Source organism: Schistocerca gregaria, chromosome 5, assembly GCF_023897955.1.
Source record: "Schistocerca gregaria isolate iqSchGreg1 chromosome 5, iqSchGreg1.2, whole genome shotgun sequence".
NCBI classification, from domain to species: Eukaryota; Metazoa; Arthropoda; class Insecta; order Orthoptera; family Acrididae; genus Schistocerca; species Schistocerca gregaria.
Window position 1 is genome coordinate 527420625 of NC_064924.1, and position 17456 is coordinate 527438080.

At 44.8% G+C, this 17456-nt stretch overlaps 1 protein-coding gene across 7 annotated transcripts in view; it reads right to left on the minus strand.

Annotated features, from left to right (window-relative positions):
• Positions 1–17456, minus strand: part of LOC126272819 (uncharacterized) — a 468602-nt gene that overhangs the window by 265881 nt on the left and 185265 nt on the right. The gene's annotated exons all lie outside the window — the stretch shown is intronic.

Consider the following 17456-nt stretch of genomic DNA (forward strand, 5'->3'; position numbering starts at 1 on the left):
TTAATTCCTGGACACTACATCAGTTTGAACCTGTATACTGAACTAAAATGGTTCAAATGGCTCTGAGCACTATGAGACTTAACTTCTGAGGACATCAGTCACCTAGAACTTAGAACTACTTAAACCTAACTAACCTAAGGGCATCACACACATCCATGCCCGAGGCAGGACTCGAACATGCGACTGTAGCGGTCGCGCGGTTCCAGACTGTAGCGCCTAGAACCGCGCGGCCACCACGGCCCGCTCAAATATAGGCCTCTCTCTAAAATTCCCCTAATATTCTCTCTCTCTCTCTCTCTCTCTCTCTCTCTCTCTCCCTCCCTCTCTCCACACATACACACACACACACACACACACACACACACAAACACAAGCACTTATTCATCCATTAGTAAGTTAACCGTACCTTGATGTTAAAAACTTGAATACACAGCATTAATGTACCACAATTATACATATTTAATAGTTTATTATGAACCGGCTTTCGGCTTCTTAGGCTATCCTCAGGTAACTTGAAACTAAACAGTCCACACATCTTCAGCGGAAGTTCCTAGCTGTGCAAAGATTGTTGTACAAAGATATGATACATTTTATGAATATATCGATAGAAAACGGAAGCATGGCGTAATACCCCAAGAGACTCTAAGCAAATAAAGCTTATATCACAGTATATTCAAATATTAAAACTACGTGAATGTATCAGCCAAATATGCTGTAAAAGAGAGTAATGGTACAGGTCACTATGTTATATGGATAAACTTATAAACAGGCCGAAATAAGGAGGGGGCGGTGGAGAAAGCAGTCTGTGAAATTTGGGTGTGAGAGAAGCAGTAACTGGCTGCTGCTACTTTAGTAAGGATGACTAAGTGAACTGTGTTTGGTCATTAAGGACCAGGTCCGGATACTCTGATTCGTGTCTATTAATGGCCAGAATTTCGAGTAATTTTAGTTTTCTGTTTTTTGTACCTCTATGGAGAATACATTTCGTATCGTAACAAACTATTAAATAAACACTATTGTGGAACATTAATACTGCGTATTCAAGTTTTTAATATGTCTTTTTGTCAAAAAGCTGGCAGAATATTCCATAAAACTTCCTTGATGAATGACAGGTCTCTTGATACGCAATTCTCGTTTAAACGTAAAACTGATTTGCTGACTAGGCATCCAAACTCACAGAACGCCATTTCTTAGCATATATATAATAGACTGCTACGGTCGCAGGTTCGAATCCTGCCTCGGGCATGGGTGTGTGTGATGTCCTTAGGTTAGTTAGGTTTAAGTAGTTCTAAGTTCTAGGGGACTTATGACCTAAGATGTTGAGTCCCATAGTGCTCAGAGCCATTTGAACCATTTTTTTTAATATAATAAACAAGGCCCTACAGAACCTACTACTAAACAACAAGGAAATAATCACAACAGACATAAAATGCTTTTAGGACTAATTTACGTTCCCACAGTTATTTCTTAAAATATGTTTGAAAATTTGCAGACCTAAATAAAAGCAACCTAAAGGTGCCTACACGCGTTCGGGCAGTAAAACGATTAGCTGATAATGTTCTTGGTCCTGCAGCCGGACCGAACAATCGTCTTGACTCAATATTTAAGGGGTCAATGCGGGCGCCGTCTCGAGGTGAAAACTCGCATTCGCTAATCTCGCCAGAACCGATTCATACCGTGAACGACGGCACATTTATACGTCGCTGACGGTGGGAATCAGTTCATACCTGAAGTTGGTGCCCAGACGGAGCTCTGGAATACTGTATCCCATTGACTGCATAAACCGGCTGCAGACCTACAAGAATGATATCAGGTAATAGTACAGGAAAGTTTAGATAATCACAGAAAGACTTCTTGTTTGTATAATAAGCGGACCTGAAATCCTACAATTTTGTCTGAAAAAAAAAAACAGCTACTGTTAGAGCTTCAAAACGAAACGATGATATTGCTTAGCACCCCTGGATCTGTGCTTCTGTCAACCTGTCCTTTCTTTCACTCAAGTTGTGCCATTAATCTCTTGCATACTCAATTCGATTGATGAACCGATTCTGTGGTTCAACAGTTAGCGCTGGCCGCTAGTGATACGGGGGTTCCTCCATCTGTTTCCAGACTATACCCCACGTCTTTTTTTCTGTCATTACTTGCTTCATTCACCTTTGGTAACGATTTGTATACGTGAGGGCCCCTCCCGCCGTAGGTTCGAGTCCTCCCTCGGGCATGGGTGTGTTTGTTGTTCTTAGCATAAGTTAGTTTAAGTAGTGTGTAAGTCTAGGGACCGATGAGTACAGCAGTTTGGTCCATTAGGAATTAACACACATTTGAACATTTTGCATACGTGAGAAGTGCCAAGTAGCACCGTGGTTGGAAGTTCACGTGGAACTGAAGGCCCCCATGTAACTGGCTGCGTGCGTCAGCTCACAAATCGGAGGACGGCAAATGTATACCATCTCCAATACGACAACGCCCAGTAAATCACTTGGTCAGTGACAGCTTTACGTTACCTCACCATCACTTATCTGATCTGTGTACATAATCTTCAGCTTTCCCCCCTAACATCACACTGCAAAAAGTTATGCCACGAAATGAACTAGAATTAAATAAAATGTGAGTTAGGTAAACACCTGTAGAAGAAAATTGTTCTTTCTGAATTAATCGACAGTGGTCTGTAATGAAATGCTTTGCATAGATTATGCAGATGGTGTTGTCTGCTGAACAATATAAACATACCTTAAGGCACATCCGCCAGTGGAAGTAATCCTTCATACCTTAGCTTAGTCGCACTGGCAACAACAGACGCGTGTTCCTGGAGTGGCAGTCTTGCCGTGTTCTCGTCGTGAGTCAGCCGTGGAAACGCGCTGCTCAGCAGGCGTGAAGGCTGGGCCTTAACCGCGTGCTTACGACACGCCAAGCGACCGCGGCGGGCCTTCAGCGAATAATGGACGACCCAACAATTTTCCAGACATAATACAGAAGAGGCAGGCGTCCAACTAGGTCTAGGATGGCCTTTGAAGTCTTATGCACAGCCAGTGAGGTAATGCACAGTCCTACTGCTCTTTAGCTAGCATCCATTGATAGAGTGGCTGTTTATACGCCTGCTTCAATGTTACTTGTGCCTTCATGAGTACCCCGAGGTGAAAAAAGTCGTGGGTTAGCGATATGCACATTTACGGACGGCGGTACTGTCATAGAGTGGCTGTTTATACGCCTGCTTCAACGTTACTTGTGCCTTCATGAGTACCACGAGGTGAAAAAAGTCATGCGTTAGCGATATGCACAGTTACGAATGGCTGTACTGTCGCTTACACGAGGTGTAAAAGGGCAGTGCATTGACGGAGCTGTCATTTGTACTCAGTTGATCCGTGTAAAAAGGTTTCTGAAGTACACTACTGCCCATTAAAATTGCTACTCCACGAAGATGACGTGCTACAGACGGGAAATTTAACCGACAGGAAGATGTTGTGATACGCAAATGATTAGCTTTACAGAGCATTCACTCAAGAAGGCTGGTGCCGGTGACACCTACAACGTGCTGACATGAGGAAACTTCCAACCGATTTCTCATACACAAACAGCAGTTCACCGGCGTTGCCTGGTGAAACGTTGTTGTGATGTCACGTGTAAGAAGGAGAAATGCGTACCACCACGTTTCCGACTTTGATCAAGGTCGTGTTGTAGCGTATCGCGATTGCGGTTTAACGTATCGCGACATTGCTGCTCGCGTTGGACATCTAATGACTGATAGCAGAATATGGAATCGGTGGGTTCAGGAGGGTAATACGGAACGCTGTGATGGATCTCAACGGCCTCGTATCACTAGCAGTCGAGATGACAGGCATCTTATCCGCATGGCTGTAACGGAACGTGCAGCCACGTCTCGATCCCTGAGTCAACAGATGACGACGTTTGCAAGATAACAACCATCTGCACGAACAGTTCGATGGCGTTTGCAGCAACATGGACTATCAGCTCGGAGACCATGGCTGCGGTTACCCTTGACGCTGCATCACACACAGGAGCGCCTTCGATGGTGTACTCAACGACGAACCTCTTGATGAACTGTGGTATCGTGTTGAAGCTGCATGGGCAACTGTACCTGTACACGCCATCCAAGCTCTGTTTGACTCAATGCCCAGGTGTATCAAGGCCGTTATTACGGTCAGAAGTGGTTGTTCTGGGTACTGATTTCTCAGGATATATGCACCCAAATTGCGTGAAAATGTAATCACACGTCAGTTCTAATAAAAGATATGTGTCCAATGAATACCCGTTTATCATCTGCATTTCTTCTTGGTGTAGCAATTTTAATGGCCAGTATTGTAATCACGGCCGCACGCGGAACGCGGAATGGGACATTCCATTTCGGAAACCGTTAGGGAATTCAGTACTGCGCAATCATCAGTTTCAATAATGTGCAGACAATACCAAATTTCAAGCATTACGTTTCACAATGGACAACGCAATCGCCGATTGCTTTCACTTACGACCGAGAACAGCGGCGTTTCGGTAGAGTTGTCAGTGATGACAGACAAGCACCATCGCGTGAAATAACTTCAGAAATCGACGTGGGACGTACGGCGACTGACGCGAGTGCCTTTGCTAGCAGCACGAAATCTCCTGGCTTGTCGTTATATCGGTCGGACCCTAGACATGTGGAAAACCGCGACCTGAACCCCCAGTTTCATTTGCTAAGAGCTGACGATAGGATTCGAGTGTGGAGCAGTGTCAACAAGACACTGCGCACGCTGCTGGTGACTCCACAATGATGTGGGCTGTGTTTACATGGAATGGAGTCGGTCCTCTGGTCCAACTCAGTCGATCACTGACTGAATAATTTAACCATCCAGATCGCCCAGCATGAATCCCATCGATCATTTATGGGACATAATCGTGAGATCAGCTCGTGCACAAAATCCTACATTGACAACACTTCCGCAGTTATGGACGGCTACACAGGAAGCAAGCCTCAATATTTCTACAGGGGACTTCGAACGACTTTTTGAGTCCACGCCACGTCGTGTTGTCGCGCTACCCCGGACGAAAGGAGGTTCGACACGATATCAGGAGGTACCTCATGACTCTCCTCACCTCGGTGTATGTGTTGCAATGCTAGTATTCTTTCATGAATTGAGGTATGTACAAAATTTTACTCTGTGCTGTTCTGGCCTCAATAAAGTTGAGTTTACTTACAATCCCAGTTGCATTCGGTTGTTCTTGTGACCCGACAATTTTTCGCTGAGTTTCCTGTTTTATTTCTTCCTGTTTTATTTCTTCAACTGTACTGCCATCGTAGACGCTCACATACGCGAGTAAGACCTGGTAAATATAAGCGAAATCATTACAGGAAGTAAACGTTTTTCACCACTGATGCTTGAGGGAAATTTTGAACATCAGTTATCGCGACTACGTTTCGAATGATGAAGTGTTGACGATTAGACACCTATGCAGCCAGCACAAAATCGTTCCTGGAAGGTGACTGATGCTCGCGGGGCATGTTCTACGCAATGACCTTTCTAGACTCTGAGACGCTCATCTGCAGATACCAGTACGGCTTTTGGAACAACGATCATGCGACACACAACTGGCCCTCTTTGTGCATGATATACAATAGGCTCTAGATAACGGCTCCCAGGATGATGCCATATTTCTCGACTTTCGACTCAGTTCCGCACTGTCGCTCGCTCCAAAAAGGGCGCGCTTACGGTCCATCCGATGACATATGCGGGTGGATAGAAAGTTTCCTAACAAACAGAGAGCAGTATGTCGTCCTGAAGGGGTGACTTCAACAGAAACAAGTGTAACTTTAGGTGTGCCCGAGGGCAGCGTAATAGGTCCGCTGCTTTTTACGATTTACATAAACGATCTTGTTGATGGTATTGACAGCGGCATTAGATTGTTTGCCGATGATGCTGTAGTCTATAGGAAAGTAATATCACACGAAAGTTGTGAACAAATCAGTCAGGATTTGCAGAAAATAAATGCGTGATATAATGACTGGTAGTTATCTCTCAGTATTAGTAAGTGTAACCTACTGCGTATAACAAGGCGAAAGCGGTTCTAGGCGCTTCAGTCCGCGCTGCTGCTACGGTCGCAGGTTCGAACCCTGCCTCGGACATGGATGTGTGTGATGTCCTTAGGTTACTTACTTTTAAGTGCTTCTAAGTCTATGGGACTTATGACCTCAGATTTTAAGTCCCATAGTGCTTAGAGCCATTTGAACAAGTCCAAAATACCTATTCATGTACAAGTACAAAATAAAAGCCCAATCTTTGGAAGCGGGAACATCTGTGAAGTATCTGGGTGTGACTATTCGAAATGATCTCAAAGGGATGATCAGATTACACAAGTACCGGGCAAGGTGAACTCTAGATTGCGGTTAGTTGGTAGAATCCTGAAGCGATGCAGTCCTTCAACAAAGGAAATTGTTTACAGTACTTTAGTACGTCTAGTTTTAGAATATTATTCGTCTGTATGGGACCCTTACCAGTTGGGTCTGATCCAAGAGATTGACAAAGTCCAAAGAAGAGAGGCAAGATTCGTGACTGGTACATCTAGCTATCACGAGAGCGTTACAAATCTCATAGAAAGTTTGAAGTGGGACACACTTGCAGATAGACGACTCGCTAAATGGAAGGGACTGCTCACTAATTTCCGAAATCCGATCTTCGCCGAGGATCTAGAGCATATATTATTACCACGAACTTTCAAATCGCGCAATGATCACCATTCAAAGTTACGGGAAATTAGAGTTCGTACTGAGGAGTTCAGACAGTCGTTTTTACCCCGCGCGACCCGCGAGTGGAACAGAGAGGGGCTGATAATGTGAAGAGGATATTTTTAAACAGTAGGCTACGGTTCTTTATTTTCTGTAGGTATTTAATGCTTCCTGTTCAAATAATTGTCAGACTGAGCAGTCAGGAATGCCAAAAATAAAAAATTCAGATAAAATGCGATGTTTTGTGCCCATAATAATGACAAAGTAAAGTTTTACTGATCTACTTGCCGAACAGCTGTACACTGACAGCTGGACAGAGAGAGACAGATATACGTTCAGCAACATGGCGGCCAAAGATGTCGAACGTCACGACTTCATAACACACAGTGCTGCCTCCAGATTATCTTAGTTGAGCTCACTGCCCTACACTGACGGCTAGCACCGTCTATAGGGAAATTCCGGTTTGAGACTTCTACAACCGGTACACGAGAAACGAGAAACGGCACTGGTAAATCGGTTTACGAAATCCGGTTTTAGGAGCGCATGTACGCATAGTGCGTATGTACACTACTGGCAATTAGAGTTGCTACACCAAAAGGAAATGCAGATGATAAACGGGTAATCATTGCACAAATTTATTATACTGGAACTGACATGTGGTTACATTTTCACGTTATCTGGGCGCATAGATCCTGACAAATCAATACCCAGAACAACCACCTCTGGCCGTAATAACGGCCTTGATACGCCTGGGCATTGAGTCAAACAGAGCTTGGATGGCGTGTACAGATACAGCGGACTATGCAGCTTCAACAGGATACCACAGTTCATCAAGAGTAGTGACGAGCCAGTTGTTCGGAAGCCATTGACCAGACTTTTTCAGTTGGTGAGAGATCTGGAGAATGTGCTGGCCAGGATAGCAGTCAAACATTTTCTGTATCCAGGAAGGCCTGTACAGCACCTGCAATATGCGGTCGTGCATTATCCTGCTATAATGTAGGGTTTCGCAGGGATCGAACGAAGGGTGGAGCCACGGGTCGTAACACATCTGAAATGTAACGTCCACTGTTCAAAGTGCCGTCAATACGAACAAGAGGTGTCCGAGACGTGTAGCCAGTGGCGCCCCATAGCATCACGCCGGGTGATACGCCAGTATGACGATGACGAATACACGCTTCCAATGTGCGTTCACCGCGATGTCGCCAAACACGGATGCGACCATGACGATGCTGTAAACAAAACCTGGATTGATCCGCGAAAACGACGTTTTGCCATTCGTGTACCCATGTTCGTCGTGGACTACACCATCGCAGGGGCTCCTATCTGTGATGCAGCGTCAAGGGTAACCGCAGCCACAGTCACCGAACTGATAGTCCATGCTGCTGCAAACGTCGTCGAACTGTTCGTGCATATGGTTGTTGTGTAACAAACGACCTTATCTGTTGACTCAGATATCGAGATGTGGCTGCACGATCCGTTACAACCATGCGAATAAGATGCCTATCATCTCGACTGCTAGTGATACGAGGCCGTTGGGATCCAGCACGGCGTTCCGTATTACCCTCCTGAACCCACCGATTCCATATTCTGTTAACAGTCATTGGATCTCGATCAACGCGAGCAGCAATGTCGCGATTCGATAAACCACAATGGCGATAGGCTACAATTCGACCTTTATCAAAGTCGGAAAAGTGATGGTACGCATTTCTCCTCCTTACTCGAGGCATCACAACAACCTTTCACCAGGCAACGCCGATGAAACGCTGTTTGTGTATGAGAAATCGGTTGGAAACTTTCCTCATGTAAGCACGTTGTAGGTGTCGCCACCGGTGCCAACCTTGTGTGAATGCTCTGAAAAGCTAATCATTTGCATATCACAGCATCTTCTTCCTGCCGGTAAAATTTCGCGTCTGTAGGACGTCATGTTCGTGGTGTAGCAATTTTAATGGCCAGTAGTGAACGAGACTGTGCCGCCATCAGTGGACCGCGCGTCCTCGTCGCCGCAGCCAGCGACCTTGGCCAGAGGCGCCGCTTGCTTTCCCGCGACGCCGCGGCGGCCCGGGACGGGATGGCTGCATTCTTGGCAGCGTCCGCGCCTGCGCCGTACCCGTGGCGCCTCGCCTTCTCCGGGGAAGAACGCGATCGCTCCTGCGCCCGGCGCGGCACATATTACGGCAACCGGCGGAAAGTTTCCGCACTGCGTCACCGTGAACTCAGCATTCCGCCCGCGACAGTGGCCACATCTTGGCCGAGGCTCAGGTAACTGAATAGGGAATTCTGAGGGGCTCCGCTTCAGTCACGCCGGACACTTGACTTTCAAATGCACCCAAGGTTACCTTCACGACTGGCAAAACAGTCCTGACGTTCTGAAAACACGGCCATAAGGCAACCGAGCTCGTGCCCCTCCGTGTCCAGATAAACATCAGTGCACCTACGTCTTTTTAGATGAAATTCTTTGTCCACAGACTGTAATATTATTTTCTACACCGGCTTTGCTGGTCTGAATGCGGATATTTTCTAAAAGGAAACAGTGACTCAGCTCTAGAGCAAGGCAGGTGAATGTATGCCACAACTGCTTCAGCCTTGCTTGAGATGTGACATGCTTGTTAATTACAAGGATTAAGAAAGGAAATTTGCTCTTTGCTCACTTTTGTTCGTCTCTAACTTATCCCGGCTGGAATTATAGAGTATTTAGCAGTCACCCGATGTCTCCATTTATTCGGAACAAATACGTAATCCGGGAGATACCTCACACCATTCCGGAGGTCACTCTTTCCAAGGAATGGGAGAATATAGGGTGATTCCGAGATGATGATACAAACTCGAAAGATGATGGAGAACGGCAAATGTATGAATGGTTAAAATGGCTCTGAGCACTATGGGACTTAACTTCTGAGGTCATCAGTCCCCTAGAACTTAGAACTACTTAAGCCTAACTAACCTAAGGACATCACACACATCGATGCCCGAGGCAGGTTTCGAACCTGCGACCGTAGCGGTCGCGCGGTTCCAGACTGTAGCGCCTAGAACCGCTCGGCCACTCCGGCTGGCGGTAAATGTATGACTCTATGGTAAGGGACCCCGGACCAGAAAAGACGAAGTCGAAAGTTATAAGCGAAAATCGTTCTGTTAGCTCTTGACGGTCGAATACCCTATGGATCGGTAGTGTTGTTGCTAAGACTATGACTATACGGTAGGAAATTTTCGGACGTGATACTAGGGACCAAAACAAGAAAAGAAGTCCGGTAAATGTGGGCAACAAAATGAATACCTTAAGAGCTATGAGAATTTCTTCATCTTCACTACTGTGAGCCGGCCGCGGTGGTCTCGCGGTTCTAGGCGCGCAGTCCGGAACCGTGAGACTGCTACGGTCGCAGGTTCGAATCCTGCCTCGGGCATGGATGTGTGTGATGTCCTTAGGTTAGTTAGGTTTAAGTAGTTCTAAGTTCTAGGGGACTGATGACCGCAGAAGTTGAGTCCCATAGTGCTCAGAGCCATTTGAACCATTTGAACTACTGTGAAACACACCTTCTCGAGTGATAAAAGTGCCTATAGATCTTAAGGTATGCATTTTAGAGCCCATATTTACCGAACTTTATTACTGTTTTGATACATACTACGGTTTCTGAAAGTTGTAAACTCTACAATCTTCTGCTCTCTATCTCTCCCTCTCTCTCGGTGTGTGTGTGTGTGTGTGTGTGTGTGTGTGTGTGTGTGTGTGTGTGCGTGTGTCTGTGCTCGCGCACGCGCGTTTGTTTGCAGGTAACGGGGGTGCTTAAAGGATAGGTGAAACGCGCATAAAATGGCTAAAAAGGTTACCACACAGTGAAGCGTAAAGCTACAAAATGACTCTCTGACACTCCCATATCTCTCGTGTAGACGCACATAGTTACTCCCTATCGCTACGCCTTAAGGTAATGGGGGCAAGAGTGAAAGATGCCACACGTTGCATTAAAACATAAGTAAAATGACAGAGGAACTAAACTAACGGCAGAGGGAAATGTGACTGGCTTACATGAGTAAGCCTGTCACCCTGTTAACACACTAAGAACATCCCCCTGAAATTTTACTAAGCAAGCTGGACGTATCACAAAATGTTAAAACTCTCACCACACTCGTTCGAACGTCACTTAGAGAAGAGGGCAGATCTGTCGGGAAATATGCCGCTGCGCTCGGGTCTGAAAATAAAACTCAGTCTAATAAGACGTGGCGCGGAGTGATATGTAAGGCACGAGCACCAAACATTGGATGGTCCTCTCGCCGTGTCAAGAAGCCATGTGCGACGGGCAGTGAGGAAGACCTCCTCCACGGTGTGGCTGGAAGCTGGTATCCGTGTTGTGGACTTCACTGGACGCAACTTATTGTCTGCCACATCCAGCTATTCTTCCTTCCATCGACTAATGAGAGCTTACCTCAACAACGGGACGACAACACGCAGGAGAATGGCACACTGAAGTATCTCAGGATCACGGCTAGCCTCTTTGGCTGCTACATCCGCCCTCCCATTCCCTAGAATATCCATTTGCCCTCTATCTGGTAGGAAGACTCCCATCCCCGCCTTTGTACTCAGAGAAGGGTGCCCTGAATATCCTGGATTACTTTACCAGCTAGATACACGCGTTGTCCAGAGTGAAGGACGCTCAGGGAACCTGTACCACATCTCATCTGCCCCGAGGACCGCAGGATCGCATATAATTCCCCGTCAAGAACAGTGAATTCCTGAGGCAACTGGAACTTGAAGAATTTTCTGTGGGGCGTCGTGGAATATTCCCGCTTCAATCCCCCTATTTCATGAAGTTCTTCAAAATGACGTCTGTAATGGAGGTGCGTCCCAACCAGAGAGCTGTCACTTTCGTTTGGCGGAAAACCAGAGCATCAGGAATATTCATAAGCACTTGCAGAATGTCTACGGAGACATGGCAGTGAACAAAAGCACGGTGAGTCGTTGGGCGAGGCGTCTGTCGTCATCGCAACAATGGCGCGCAAACCTGTCCCATCTCCCTCGTGCCGACCGACCGCACGCCGCTGTGACGCCTGCAGTGTTGAAAGATGAGGAGATCGAAGGATAAGGAACACATCGCCGCCCTGACGGTAGCGCTAACGTCCACCAGTTGGGGGTACTCAAAGGTGTGTGCCGTTTGGTTCCTCGCCGCCTAACAGACAACAACTGTGTGTTAGGAGGCTGATAGTGGCAATTTCTAGTCGAGTATTCCCACAGGCGGCGAAAGAGAGTTTATCGCTTCAAACCGGAAACAAGACATCAATCAATGGAGTGTCGGCACACCTGCTCTCCTCCCAAGAAAATGTTAAAGCTCCACCCTTGGCAGGGCTTCTGTATCTCCATAAATGATATAATGTTGTTGTTGTGGTCTTCTGAGACTGGTTTGATGCAGCTCTCCATGCTACTCTATCCTATGCAAGCCTCTTCATCTCCCAGTACCTACTGCAGCCTACATCCTTCTGAATCTGATTAGTGTATTCATCTCTTGGCCTCTCCCTCTACGATTTTTACCCTCCACGCTGCCCTTCAGTACTAAATTGGTGATCCCTTGATGCCTCAGAACATGTCCTACCAACCGATCCCTTCTTCTAGTCAAGTTGTGAACTACTCTTCTCCCCAATTCTATTCAGTACCTCCTGATTAGTTATGCGATCTACCCATCTAATCTTCAGCATTCTTCTGTAGCACCACATTTCGAAACCTTCTATTCTCTTCTTGTCTAAACTATTTATCGTCCATGTTTCACTTTTATACATGGCTACAATCCATACAAATACTTTCAGATATGACTTCCTGACACTTAAATCAATACTCGATGTTAACAAATTTCTCTTCTTCAGAAACGCTTTCCTTGCCATTGCCAGTCTACTTTTATATCCTCTCTACTTCGACCATCATCAGTTATTTTGCTCCCCAAATAGCAAAACTCCTTTACTACTTTAAGTGTCTCATTTCCTAATCTAATTCTCTCAGCATCACCCAACTTAATTCGACTACATTCCATTATCCTCGTTTTGCTTTTGTTGATGTTCATCTTATACCCTCGTTTCAAAGCACTTTCCATTCAACTGCTCTTCCAAGCCCTTTGCTGCCTCTGACAGAATTACAATGTCATCGGCGAACCTCAAAGTTTTTAGTTCTTCTCGATGGATTATAATACCTACTCCGTACTTTTCTTTCGTTTTCTTTACGGCTTGCTCAATATACAGATTGAATAGAATCGGGGAGAGGCTACAACCCTGTATCACTCCCTTCCCAACCACTTCTTCCTTTTCATGTCCCTCGACTCTTATAACTGCCATCTGGTTTCTGTACAAATTCTAAATAGCCTTTCGCTCCCTGTATTTTACCCCTGCCACCTTCAGAATGTGAAAGAGGGTATTCCAGTCAACATTATCAAAAGCTTTCTCTAAATGCTAGAAACGTAGGTTTGTCTTTCCTTAATTTTTCTTGTAAGACAAGTCGTAGGGTCAATATAGCCTCACGTATTCCAACATTTGTACTGAATCCAAACTGATCTTCCCCGAAGTCGGCTTTTATCAGTTTTTCCATTCGTCTGTAAAGAATTGGCGTTAGTATTTTGCAGCTGTGACTTATTAAACTGATAGTTCGATAATTTTCCCATCAGTCAACACCTGATTTCTTTGGGATTGGAATTATGATATAATGTTAGAACTTAAAATGAGCTCTAAAATCCTCCAACAGGTGCACGTTGGTCTGTTAATTTTGCACATTCGTTGTTTTGCCGTTTTTACAAAAAGGAGTGGATTACGATCATCTCTCCTAATCCGTGACTGTTTGCAGCGTGTAAGATCTTAGGTAACTCAGCAGCGATTTCAATAGAAAATCTAATAGCTAACTAGACAATGCTTCATTTATCGCTCGATTTCTCCAGTCTTAATTATTTTTTAATTCGGTAGCGTCTAAAGTCTTAACAGAATTCTTCTAGATCCAGAATTCGAAATATAGAGACTACACTATCTCCTTAGAAAAAAAATACTGGAGAAGACTGTATTGAAAACAACTTATAGAGGTATAAGACTCAGGAGGAAGGAAAGTTTTTATTTAACGTAGAGAGTGACGTCATTAGTGATGGTAGGATAGCACGGCGGAGAGAGGGATGGTAGAGGGAGGAAGTAATTGCGAAAGTAGCCATTCCAGTGTTCCCCTGAAGTGGTTTATGAAAACAAATGAGAGGCTAAATTAGGATAACCTGACTGGCACTTGAAACCGAGAGAAAGAGAATGTCTTAAGACCTGAACGCAGCGCTGTACACTTGTTTCTCAGGTAAATTTTCCTTAATAGTGCTTTTAACGACGAACGACGATGAACAAAGCTGAAGAGATACCACGAAGGTGTGATGAGTAGAGATCTTGATTAATATGGGAAAAAGTCTTGTCGGTGAAGGTCAGAGCAATGGACCGGAAATCAATAATGGTCATAGTAGTCTGACTCTCGGGACATATAGACATGAGTTTGCTCCGGGAGGCTTCTAACAAACATACCTGTTCATCAAACATTAAGAGACTCCTTTTAGCACAGTGATCTCGTCTCAGAGGTCCATCCGGCAAAGATCATAGTTAAGACGCACTGGGTCAGGGTTCGTTTATTATACAAGGGAGTCAAGGATGCCATTAAATTACACTTTATTGCGACCGCATTGTCACCGCACTTGTCAAGGAAGATTAAAACGGAACATTTAACTGGTTGCTTGTAACGCAGAGACTTCAGTCCCTGTACAAAGACAGGGGTGTACAACAAAATGAAAACTGCTATTCCTGTCAGGTTCCTTACGCAATTACAACTTCGATGGTAGTAGGCACGGGCTTGCACATTCCTTTATTAAGAAAACGATGAATTTATTTCGCTTAGTTATGCTTGGAAAGTAATTTTGTCAAGCCATCTGTAACCACAGATAGCTCGTCTGAGTGCAGGACTGTGAAATTAAAGGGACGGAGAAATCCGTGAGGTCGCCAATCGTTTAATTCATAAATTCGTCAAAATGGCGTACAACTGCAGGAGATCCAGAGGCCGTTGGTTTAAAAAAATCCACGCCGAGGCGACGGCTGCACGGAGGGACAGCAGCCTCTCCAACGGCCAGACTGCTGGCGCCACACCTGTCTGTGGGCATCCCGAACTACCACTCGGCTGGAAGTCTAGCCGACCGCTGGCATTTCCGCGCCTGCTCACGTCGGCGACGGGGCCTTTTGCTGTCAGAGGAAGCACATACAGTGTGCGTGGACCCGGGATTACAAAACTACTGAAAGTAGTAGTAGGCTTTAATAATGCGTAATTAGCAGTCGCCATTTTGCGCAGCATGTGTTCGTCTCCACCGCAATGGAAGCAACCAGGCACCATTGCTCTCAGTTTTTATCAAGTCATTCGTGGAGAATGCTCATAGCAAAGCCGATCGTGTTCAAGGGGACCACACCCTGCCTTTCTAACCCATGTTAATTTAGGCAAGTATTTGACCTATTTCTGAAAAAACTATTTGACGCAGGACCTTAATATTTTTACTGTATGTTACATGATGCTAATAGAGTCAACTGTACTAAAATCTACTTTATAAATTTTATAGTTTTTAAGAAACACTTTTTTAAATTTATTAACAAAAAAATTTAAGTTTTTTCTGCAGAAAATATTTTTTGTGAACATCCTAATAGGAGAATATTAATGAATGTAGTGCCATAAGTGGCTTTTTATGTTACGCAGAGTCTCTGAAAATTTCATTCATTTATCTGTGATAGCTTCTGATATAAAGTGGGATATATACTGAAAAATTTAGTTTGCGGGAAATTGACTTTAAAGAAAAAACTTACGAAATTTGTTACAGTTTATTAAAACTGTCCTGCTGCATATGATGGCCCTTCTTTGGTCTGTAGCAGGTCTTCCAGCTTCTTTTTCACCTTACTTATGTTTGTCTTGCTTTCTTGACCATATTAGATGCAGACCTGTCTGCATCGGCTATCCTCATTTTATGGCAATGTTGGAGCCCAGTGATCATATTTTCACCCGGATTAATTCCCAGCTTGTTCAGTACTCAACACTTTCCAATATTACCACAATTGAATGCAATAACAGTATCATGAACTCCTAGTTTCATTGTATGCATGCCTACAAATACAGTTTTAGGGAGGCTGTCCCAAATTATGCTGTTGAAACATTCATTTGAGTTCTGTGTCTGCCCATGCAGACATTTCCTTAAAAGGTGAGGATGAGCCAAGTCTCTGAAAATAGGTTTAATTGCTGTAATAACAGTAGCAGGAAGAGAATGCTGTTGCTACAAGCAAGCACACAAGTTTATGTAAAAGTGATTGTACGAGATGTTGCGTATAGAATTTACCTAAAGATGGGAAGATAAGCGCAGAATAAGACAATAAGAAGAATGTCGTTAAACCATTCGAAATACTCATTACGTTAAAGACAGATCAACAATATTATCGTTTGCTGAAGACTACGGTTTTTTAAAATATAACTTTATTATTGCGTCATGTATTTGACGGAATTAGTACAATATTTAAGCAGTGATTGAGGTGCCACACATGTAATTTGCAGAATTATAAATCTGAAGAGTGTTAAATCTACCTGAAACTGGTAATACGCAATACAGTATTGCGATTTAACCAATTAGTAATTTCTTCTGCATCACCATTCTGAACCTTTCAGTTTCGTTCGTTGCTATTTGTATCAGCACAGTGCCACGTTAATAACAAAAACTGTAAGATTTGCCAAAGAAAAATCGCCAAACAGGCGAATGTTTTCAGAAAATGTTTAATTTCGACCACCGGTTTCTGCATCTCATTAATGCGATCTTCAGGCCCTCATGCACTCCATGTATAAGAGAGTCAGATATATCGATAAATGCATAACTGAAGCCATCGATACCTGGATCCCGTGAATTGGTTTGTGGAGAAGTATGTAACACTCCACAAACGAATCCACGGAATCCAGATACTGATAGCTTCAGTTATGCATCTATCGATGTATCTATTTTTCTACACAAGGAGTGCATAGGGGCCTGAAGATGGTATTAATGAGATGCCCAAACTATTCGTCTAAATAAAATAACTTCTGGAAACATATGGCTGGTTTACGATTTTTCTTTTGTAAACATTTGACAGGCGCTGTCCTGTATTTAAAAAAAAATGTTCAAATGGATATGAGCACTATGGGACATAACCTCTGAGGTCATCAGTCCCCTAGAACTTACAACTACTTAAACCGAACTAACCGAAGGACATCACACACATCCATGCCCGAGGTAGGATTCGAACCTGCGACCGTAGTGGACGCGCGGTACCAGACTGTAGCGCCTAGAACTGCTCGGCCACTCCGGCCGGCCTGTCCCGTATCCATGATGGATTAAGTGTAAGACGTAGGCTGTGTCTCACTCAAATTTACCGAACCAGGATATGTACCAAAGCAAGAGTGGACGGAATAGAAATATGAACATTAAGATGCCGATACGATCGCAGATAACACAGCAAGTTTTCTTGTGACATTTAATAAAGTGTATAAGGCAGTGGTGGATAGGGACGGGTGGCAGAGCGAGCGCCCGGTTGCAGTGAGGGCAGACTGCGTCGCACAGCAGGTACCGGTATGGCGTGGACTTGCTTCCTGCCGACGCGACGCCTCTGGGATGCTCGTCAGGTGCGCCTCCGGAAGTGAAGGAGTCACCGGCCGACGGCTATGGGCAGCGGACGTCGACGCCCTGCCTCGCAGCTCCCTGGTGGCTCACCCAGC